Source organism: Pseudophryne corroboree, chromosome 6, assembly GCF_028390025.1.
Source record: "Pseudophryne corroboree isolate aPseCor3 chromosome 6, aPseCor3.hap2, whole genome shotgun sequence".
In the NCBI taxonomy this organism is placed as follows: domain Eukaryota; kingdom Metazoa; phylum Chordata; class Amphibia; order Anura; family Myobatrachidae; genus Pseudophryne; species Pseudophryne corroboree.
In genome coordinates, this window is record NC_086449.1 from 394,806,160 (window position 1) to 394,815,109 (window position 8,950).

The following is an 8,950-nucleotide window of genomic DNA, read 5'->3' on the forward strand; positions in this document are numbered from 1 at the left end:
AATATCTTATCACGGAGCTACAGGCCACAGCCTCCAACAAGGATTTGGATGACTGGATATATCCTGTATTGCAGAAAAATCCCAAATCAGGATTAATCTGCAAAGAGGGGAAACCTTGTATACCCCAAACAAGTGCCCCTTTGTTCATTGCTCATTACCATGGGGTAGGACATCATAGCAAGAACACCACAGCCTTACTTTTAAGCAAAGACTTTTATATCACTGATGTTAAAACACTGGTAGATCATTACGTCAGCAGATGTGTTACCTGTCTACGCAACAACCCAAATAATCCTGATAAAGCAAAACATCAGCATCTTGAATACCCTACTACACCCTTTACGCATTTGCAAATTGATTTTACACACATACCAGGTAAAGGAAAACAGGAATATGCCTTGGTCATAGTTGATATGTTTTCACGGTGGCCAGAAGCATTTCCAACAAAATCAGAAGATGCTAAGACTGTAGCAAGGATTTTAACCCAAGAAATCATCCCTAGATGGGGATGCCCACTACAGATAAACAGTGATAAAGGCGCAGCCTTTACAGCAAAAATCACACAGGCCCTGGTGAAGGCCTTACAAATTGAATGGAAATTCCATATTCCATATCACCCGCAGAGTTCAGGGGTCGTAGAGAGGATGAATAGGACCCTCAAAGACAAACTTAGGAAGGCCACAGGAGGTACCTTCCACAAATGGAAACAGGTCCTTCCCATTATCTTAGCAGAAATCAGAATGACCCCACAAAAGACCCTAGGTTACTCACCCTTTGAAATACTTATGGGTAGGCCCTTCCCTACACCCTGGGCTAAGAAACCATTAGTAGTACAGGAAGGAGACTTAGAGCTCATAAGGGAAGAATACGTCAGGTCCCTCATAACAAAACTAGATGAAATTGAACACAAGGTTGTTTGTAAAAATCCTTTTAACCCACAGGAACCAACACACCCTTTCCAGGTCGGAGACAGAGTCGTGGTGAAGGTGCTTCCCAGGAATAAGAGTCCAGGAGACTTCACCTATGGTCCAGAAACAGAAGTTGTTGCAGTAACCAGAACAGCTGTCCTTACTGAGGAGGGGCCCACGTGGATACATGCATCCCGAGTAAAGAAGATACCCAGCCCAAACCGCGAAGCAAGTCCAGGAGAGGTACTAACGGGGGCAGACAGCCCTGACCTCCAACGAGGAGAGGTACTAACGGGGGCAGACAGCCCTGACCTCCAACCAAGATGACCTCACACATGGAGAAGATGATTGTGAACCACGGACCCCGCTGGGCATGTGTTATCCTAACCCTCATCACAGTCCTAACATTTCCCTGTAGAACTGAGGTTGACATCTCACAAAAGGAAGGGGTGACCACCTTATGGTATAACTCCTCCAACACACACGTAGCCACCTATGTCTTAGATTACTTTCTGTTCTCCAAGCTTGCTGAAGCAAAACACTCTATACACAAAAAAAAGAAAATCAGGAATATCTGAGACAGTTTATATTTGTGTTACTGATTCATGGTGGGGATACAACTGTGATTCCTGGGGATCTGTGGGGTGGAACACAGGAATTGACTGGGGGTACAGACCATCAGACGCTTTAAATAGATGGAGCCAACCTGATGGAATACCTCTACTCTCTAGAATGTCTATCTTTAAGATGGACGAGGGCCTAAGTGCATATAGGTTCAGATTAAACATAGAACGCCCCAGCAGAGCAGATAATGGTACCTATGTAGTTGGAATATGGTGGGGAACAGGGTACTATAGCGAAAGGCAAAACTTTCATTTATGGGACATGTTTTAGAAGGATGTTGTACCTTTATCCCTGACAACACAGGGCCAAATGGTAAAGTTACCCTAGCCATAAAAAAACTAGATGATTTATCCATAGAGCTAAAAAAGAATTCAGGTATTGATAACCCATGGAGCCAATACTTTGGTTGGTTTGAAAATTGGAAACAGGGTCTTGTTCAACTAGGAATCTACATATTGATTGTGATAGTAATTTTTTGTGTTGTTTTCTTTTGCATTATACCCTGCTGCAGAAAACTCGCCACAAAAGGTATTGAAAACTCGCTTATGTATGAAGCCGTCCTTACAATCCCTCCTAACTCCCCTGCAGCCTATAAGCAATACCTAACTGAATATAGAAATAAAAAGCTCCATGTACAGAATCATGTTATATAAATATATGATTCTAAGAGGGGATTGAAGGGTTAAACATGCTATATGAACTGTTATGTGCTTGAATAGACACGTACGCACTCTCTACAAGATGCCCTTGTCTGTTCATATAATATAAGGCTTGTTTGTGTCTTATCTTCAAGGACAATTACATACCAGATCAAAACTGTTACTTCTGTGTGTTACTAAATATCCTGCATGTAATGTCGTATGCTACTTCTATTTATCCAATCATATGCTTGCACATATTGTATACACCCATGTTTCTTATCTATATAGTACGCTGTAATTTTTTAAATAAACAGAGTAATTCTTAACCATTGACTCGTGTGTTTCATATTACGTTAAGCCTTGCTCTCAACTGGTACCAAAGAGGCGATTATATCGAGGGGACCTAAGCAGATTTCCCAACAGTTACAGCCAAAATGCAGAAAAGTATTCAATATATGATTATTGTAATAAAAGATGATTTGCATATCACTGATGACTCATCTGTCCCTGACACAAGGGTACACATGTTTAAGGGGAAGAAAGTTGAGGTAAATTTCTCTCCTCTCATGAGGAAAAAGAGCGGGAATCTCCAGACAAGAGGCTGCAGTTTCCCACAAAGAATTCTCAGGCAGTATCCTTTCCCCACTAGGGCCAGGATATGATGGGAATCTTCCCCTAGGGTGTCACGTTTGCCCAAAAGGTAGCCCTGACGTAACAGCTATTCTCAGGGATCCTGCAGATAGCGGGCACATTCTGGTACACTACTCAGACCGGCGATTGTGTCGGCATGGGTTTATAGCGCTGTGGCAGCGTGGACAGGTACCTTATCAGCAGAGATTGAGACCCTAGTATGTATATAGATATATATATGTTTATATAGAGATATATATATATTAAAGATGCTGTCTTAAGAGATATGTATATATAAAACATGCCCAAAGAGACATGAGTCTACTGGGTCCTAGAGTCAAAGCTATGTCGATTTCTGCTTGACGTGTCCTGTAGAATATGCAATGGACAGATGATGTCGACTTAAGAGGCATATGGAAGGCTGAGGATTGTGTGGAGAAGGGTTCTCGGACCTGGTCTCCACAGCTATAGCTGGTAATTCTGATATTTTGCCTTATATTCCTGCACAGCCTAGGAAAGCACGACATTATCAAATGCAGCCTTTCGAATAAAGAAACAAGAAAGTCCGAGGTGCGTCCTTTCTTGCCAGAGGCGGGGGCAGAGGAAAGAAGCTGCACAACACAGCTAGTTCCCAGGAAAAGAAGTCCTCCCCGGCCTCTACAAAAATCCACCGCATGTCGCTGGGGCTCCACAGGCGGAGCTAGGCCCGGTGGGGGCACGCCTTCGTAAGTACAGCCATAAGTGGGTTCACTCCCTGTTAGATCCCTGGGCAATTGATATTGCGTCTCAGGGATACGAGCTGGACTTTGAGAAGATGCCCTCTCACCGACGGCCCTGCCGGCTTCCCCCCACGAGAGGGAAACAGTGTTAACTGCAATTCACAAATTGTATCTTCAACAGGTGGTGGTCAAGGTTCCCCTCCTTCAACAAGGAGGGGGTTATTATTCGACCATGTTGTAGTCCCGAAACCAGACGGTTTGGTCAGACCCATATTGAATTTAAAATCCCTGAACATATACCTGAAAAGGTTCAAGTTCAAGATGGAATCGCTAAGAGCGGTCATTGCAAGCCTGAAAGGGGGAGATTTTATGGTGACTCTGGACATAAAGGATGCATACCTTCATGTCCCCATTTATCCACCTCATCAGGCGTACCTCAGAATTGCGGTACGGGATTGTCATTACCAATTTCAGACGTTGCCGTTTGGTCTCTCCACGGCCCTGAGAATATTCACCAAGGTAATGGCGGAAATGATGGTGCTCCTGCGGAAGCAAGGTGTCACTATTATCACGTACTTGGACGATCTCCTCATAAAAGCGAGATCAAGAGAGCAGTTGCTGAACAGCGTATCACTTTCTCTGGAAGTGTAACGGCAACACGGCTGGATTCTATATATTCCAAAGTCGCAGTTGGTTCCTACAGCTCATCTGCCTCTCCTAGGCATGATCCTAGACACAGACCAGAAAAGGGTTTATCTCCCGATAGAGAGAGCTCAGGAGCTCATTACACTGGTCAGCAATCTATTAAAACCAAAACAGGTGTCAGTGCATCACTGCACTCGAGTCCTGGGAAGGATGGTGGCTTCATACGAGGCCATTCCCTTCGGCAGGTTCCATGCGAGGACCTTCCAATGGGACTTACTGGACAAGTGGTCCGGATCACATCTTCAGATGCATCGGTTAATCACCCTATCCCCCAGGGCCAGGGTGTCTCTACTGTGGTGGCTGTAGAGTGCTCACCTTCTCGAAGGTCGCAGATTCGGCATTCAGGACTGGGTCCTAGTGACCACGGATGCAAGCCTCCGAGGGTGGGGGGCAGTCACACAGGGAAGAAATTTCCAAGGGCTGTGGTCAAGTCAGGAGACTTGCCTTCACATCAATATCCTGGAGCTAAGGGCCATATACAACGCCCTAAGTCAAGCGGAGACCCTGCTTCGCGACCAACCGGTTCTGATTCAGTCAGACAATATCACCGCAGTGGCTCATGTAAACCGCTGAGGCGGCACAAGGAGCAGGGTGGCGATGGTAAAAGCCACCAGAATTCTTCGCTGGGCGGAGAATCACGTAAGCGCACTGTCAGCAGTGTTCATTCCGGGAGTGGACAACTGCGGAGCAGACTTCCTCAGTAGGCACGACCTCCACCCGGGAGAGTGGGGACATCTAGAAGTCTTCAGGCAGATTGCAAGTCGGTGGGAACTGCCACAGGTGGACATGATGGCATCCCGCCTCAACAAAAAGCTGCAGAGATATTGCGCCAGGTCAAGAGACCCTCAGGCGATAGCTGTGGACGCACTGGTGATACCGTGGGTGTTCCCGTCGGTCTATGTATTTCCTCCTCTTCCTCTCATACCCTACGTGCTGAGAATCATAAGGAAAAGAGGAGTGAGAACAATACTCTTTGTTCCGGATTGGCCAAGTAGGATTTGGTATCCAGATCTGCAAGAAATGCTCACAGAGGACCCGTGGCCTCTGCCTCTAAGACAGGACTTGTACAACAGGGGCCCTGTCTGTTCCTAGACTTACCGTGGCTGCGTTTGGCGGCATGGAGTTAAAATTTCTCACGTGGAAGGTGGTCATGCTATTAGCCTTGGCTTCAGCTAGGCGTGTGTCAGAATTAGCGGCTTTGTCACATAAAAGCCCCTATCTGGTTTTTCCATATGGACAGGGCAGAATTTCGGACTCGTCCACAATTTCTGCCAAAAGTGGTGTCATCTTTTCATATGAACCAACCTATTGTGGTGCCTGTGGCTACTCGTGACTTGGAGGATTCCGAGTTACTAGATGTGGTCAGGGCTTTGAAGGTTTATGTAGCCAGAACGGCTAGAGTCAGGAAAACTGAGTCGCTGTTTATCCTGTATGCACCCAACAAGCTGGATGCTCCCGCTTCAAAGCAAACTATTGCTCGCTGGATCTGTAACACGATTCAGCAGGCTCATTCTGCGGCTAGATTGCCGCTTCCAAAATCAGTAAAAGCCCACTCCACAAGGAAGGTGGGCTCTTCTTGGGCGGCTGCCCGAGGGGTCTTGGCATTACAGCTTTGCCGAGCAGCTACTTGGTCAGGTTCGAACACTTTTGCAAAGTTTTACAAGTTTGATACCCTGGCTGAGGAGGACCTTGTGTTTGCTCATTCGGTGCTGCAGAGTCACCCGCACTCTCCCGCCCGTTTGGGAGCTTTGGTATAATCCCCATGGTCCTTACGGAGTCCCCAGCATCCACTAGGACGTTAGAGAAAATAAGATTTTACTTACAGGTAAATCTATTTCTCGTAGTCCGTAGTGGATGCTGGGCGCCCATCCCAAGTGCGGACTTCTTCTGCAATGCTTGTATATAGTTATTGCTTAAATAAGGGTTATGTTTGGTTGCATCAGGGTTGATCTGATGTTCCGTTGTTGTTCATACTGTTAACTGGGTAAATTTATCACGAGTGATACGGTAAGATTGGTGTGACTGGTATGAGTCTTGCCCTGGATTCTAAAATCCTTTCCTTGTACTGTCAGCTCTTCCGGGCACGGTTTCTCTAGCTGAGGTCTGGAGGAGGGACATAGAGGGAGGAGCCAGAACACACCAGAATCCAAATTCTTTCTTAAAGTGCCCTGTCTCCTGCGGAGCCCGTCTATTCCCCATGGTCCTTACGGAGTCCCCAGCATCCACTACGGACTACGAGAAATAGATTTACCGGTAAGTAAAATCTTATTATCTTATATATTCCCTATAATAATACAATGGGGAAACCTTTTCACAGAACCTACATTAAACCAGGACATATGGTATACTGGAGAACGGTGTGATCCAAGCATAGGTTCCCCACCAAAGTACTATTATTTGGAACTTGGAATTTAGTAAAATTCATAATCCCTTTTAACTGTATGGAGTAATTATGTAAATTGTTTACTTATTCAGCTTAGAAGAAATATTATTCAACAGGTTTTACAGGCAAAGCTTATTTCACCAAGCTTTGGAATACTGAAAAGTAATTACTTGTTTAGTATGACATAAGAATATGTTCCCTTTAGCAAATAGTGTCCACTGGTGAATGGTGTTTTCTGTTAGTTATACCAGCCATCCACCTTCACACTTAGTACTTTCCAAAGTCTATAAAACATGTTATAAACACATTTGGTTACTTGATTGTTACATTAATAATATTTATATCGTACAACAGAGTCTTCGCAGGTAAACAAATGGGCATATGAAAGTCTACAATGTTGTTATGTCACTATCCTTGTACAGTAGTTACATGTTTTAACCCTTTAAGCATCATATTCAAATCTATTAGAAACTTTCATAAAATAAACATTTTATTATTATTGTCTACTCTGATGTGGCATTTTTTTTTTGTAGATTGCAGGACTAAAAAAAACAAATAAAAAGTTTTTTTTTCTCATGACTTAAAAACCCCTCGCTCTTTAACCATTACAGCGAGTGTACTAAGTGCCTCGTGAGTCCTTCCCCAGATGTGGCACAGCATGAAAATACCTCCCATGAATGTCTAACTTTTCCAGCTCCAAATCTTCTGCGAGATCAGATGGTCTTTTTGCACCTTCCAGGTCTTGTTTGTTGGCCAGTACTACAAATTGCACACCTTCCAAATCCGCCTCTCCTAATATCATATATAAAAGTCGTTTGGCATCAGTCTTTCTGTCACTGTCATTACAGTCCACTACAAACACCATACCTTGTGTGTTTTCAAAATAATGCTTATAGAAAGGCCATGTTTGAGGATTTAAGCTGACATCCCATATGATGAAAGAAACTCCATTTATTGGCGCCAAAGTCTCAAAATTTAATCCAATAGTCAAGGTAGCGGTTACTTTTTCATCTAACTTTAGCTGATAAAGGACTGTGGTCTTTCCAGAACTATTAAGGCCAAGCAGTAAAATTCAAGCTTTCACAGGATAAATTGCAGGAAGATATGTGTTCACTCTGTCCAGCAGATTACCCATATTTATACACCTGGGGACACAGTGCAAATAAATGAAGTTATTTAATTATCCACAAAGTCGAATTAACAGTGCTATTGTTGTGGGGGAACTGTAATGTCACGACGCTGCCGGCCAATTCCACAAATACGCCAATTTGAGAATTGCCACATGCGACGTGGGGGTCGCTTTTGACACATACCTTAGCTGCCACCAGCAAGAGGAAATTAGCGTATAAATGCAAGGTAGCCTTCGCTTCTACCTGTCACACACACACTTCAATACTTAGAAAAGTAGTTAGACGTGAGCCACACTGGCCTTGGTTTATGAGAATCACAGAATCAGAACTAAAATTAGATATTTAATTTCAAGAATACTTCAGAGCTTTAGTTACAAAAAGTTACAAAGATTATTAAGAATATTTAAAAACACACACACAGAATACAGCAATCTCAACAAATGAAAAGAAATAAAAAATAACTCACTTACTTAAACGAACTTAGGTGATTCTGGTGTGGGGGAGTTTTACAGAATAACTCAGGCCATCTCCAACATATAAGTTGAGTCCCCAAGAGACGCACTTTGTGTCCCAATGGGAGAGACAGATATAGTCCTCAGCTCCAGCAAGCCTCCTCCCTTGGGATTTTTAACGACTACCCTGCTACACACTAAACATACACAATTTTTACATACTTGGTGCTTGGCAACAGGCAGGGGGGAGGGAGTGTAACCCAAAAGAGAGTGAGGTCTGGGCTCTGGGTGTCACATCTTCCTAAGCCTGGAGTTGTGGATTTGAAGTTTTAGAGGTTTACGACATTAGCCAGGAAACAGGATTCCTGAACATTCCAATCAGGACATATTGGTCACACTTCCCTGGTCTGTTTACAGAGCCCCCTGTTTACATAACAAAGGAATTGGGCTTATCAGACCTCAATGTCCAGAGCTTGGCAATATCTGCTTTTGATGTAGAAATGCAATCCCCCTTTACAACTTCATGTCAGGGTCCCAGGCCACAGATAATTTATATTTTGGACAATATACAATTCTGAGGTCAGCTCACAGGAGAAATTGTGATTTCCCTGACATCTCCCTTTTATCAATATTTATAACCTCTGCTCTGGTCATTGCTGTCATCCCAAACTTTATGGTCTGCAGATCTCCCCCAGCCTGGATGTATGGAGGTTAAACGCAGGACAATGCCTGTCAGCCATTTTGTCACATCTCAGTGA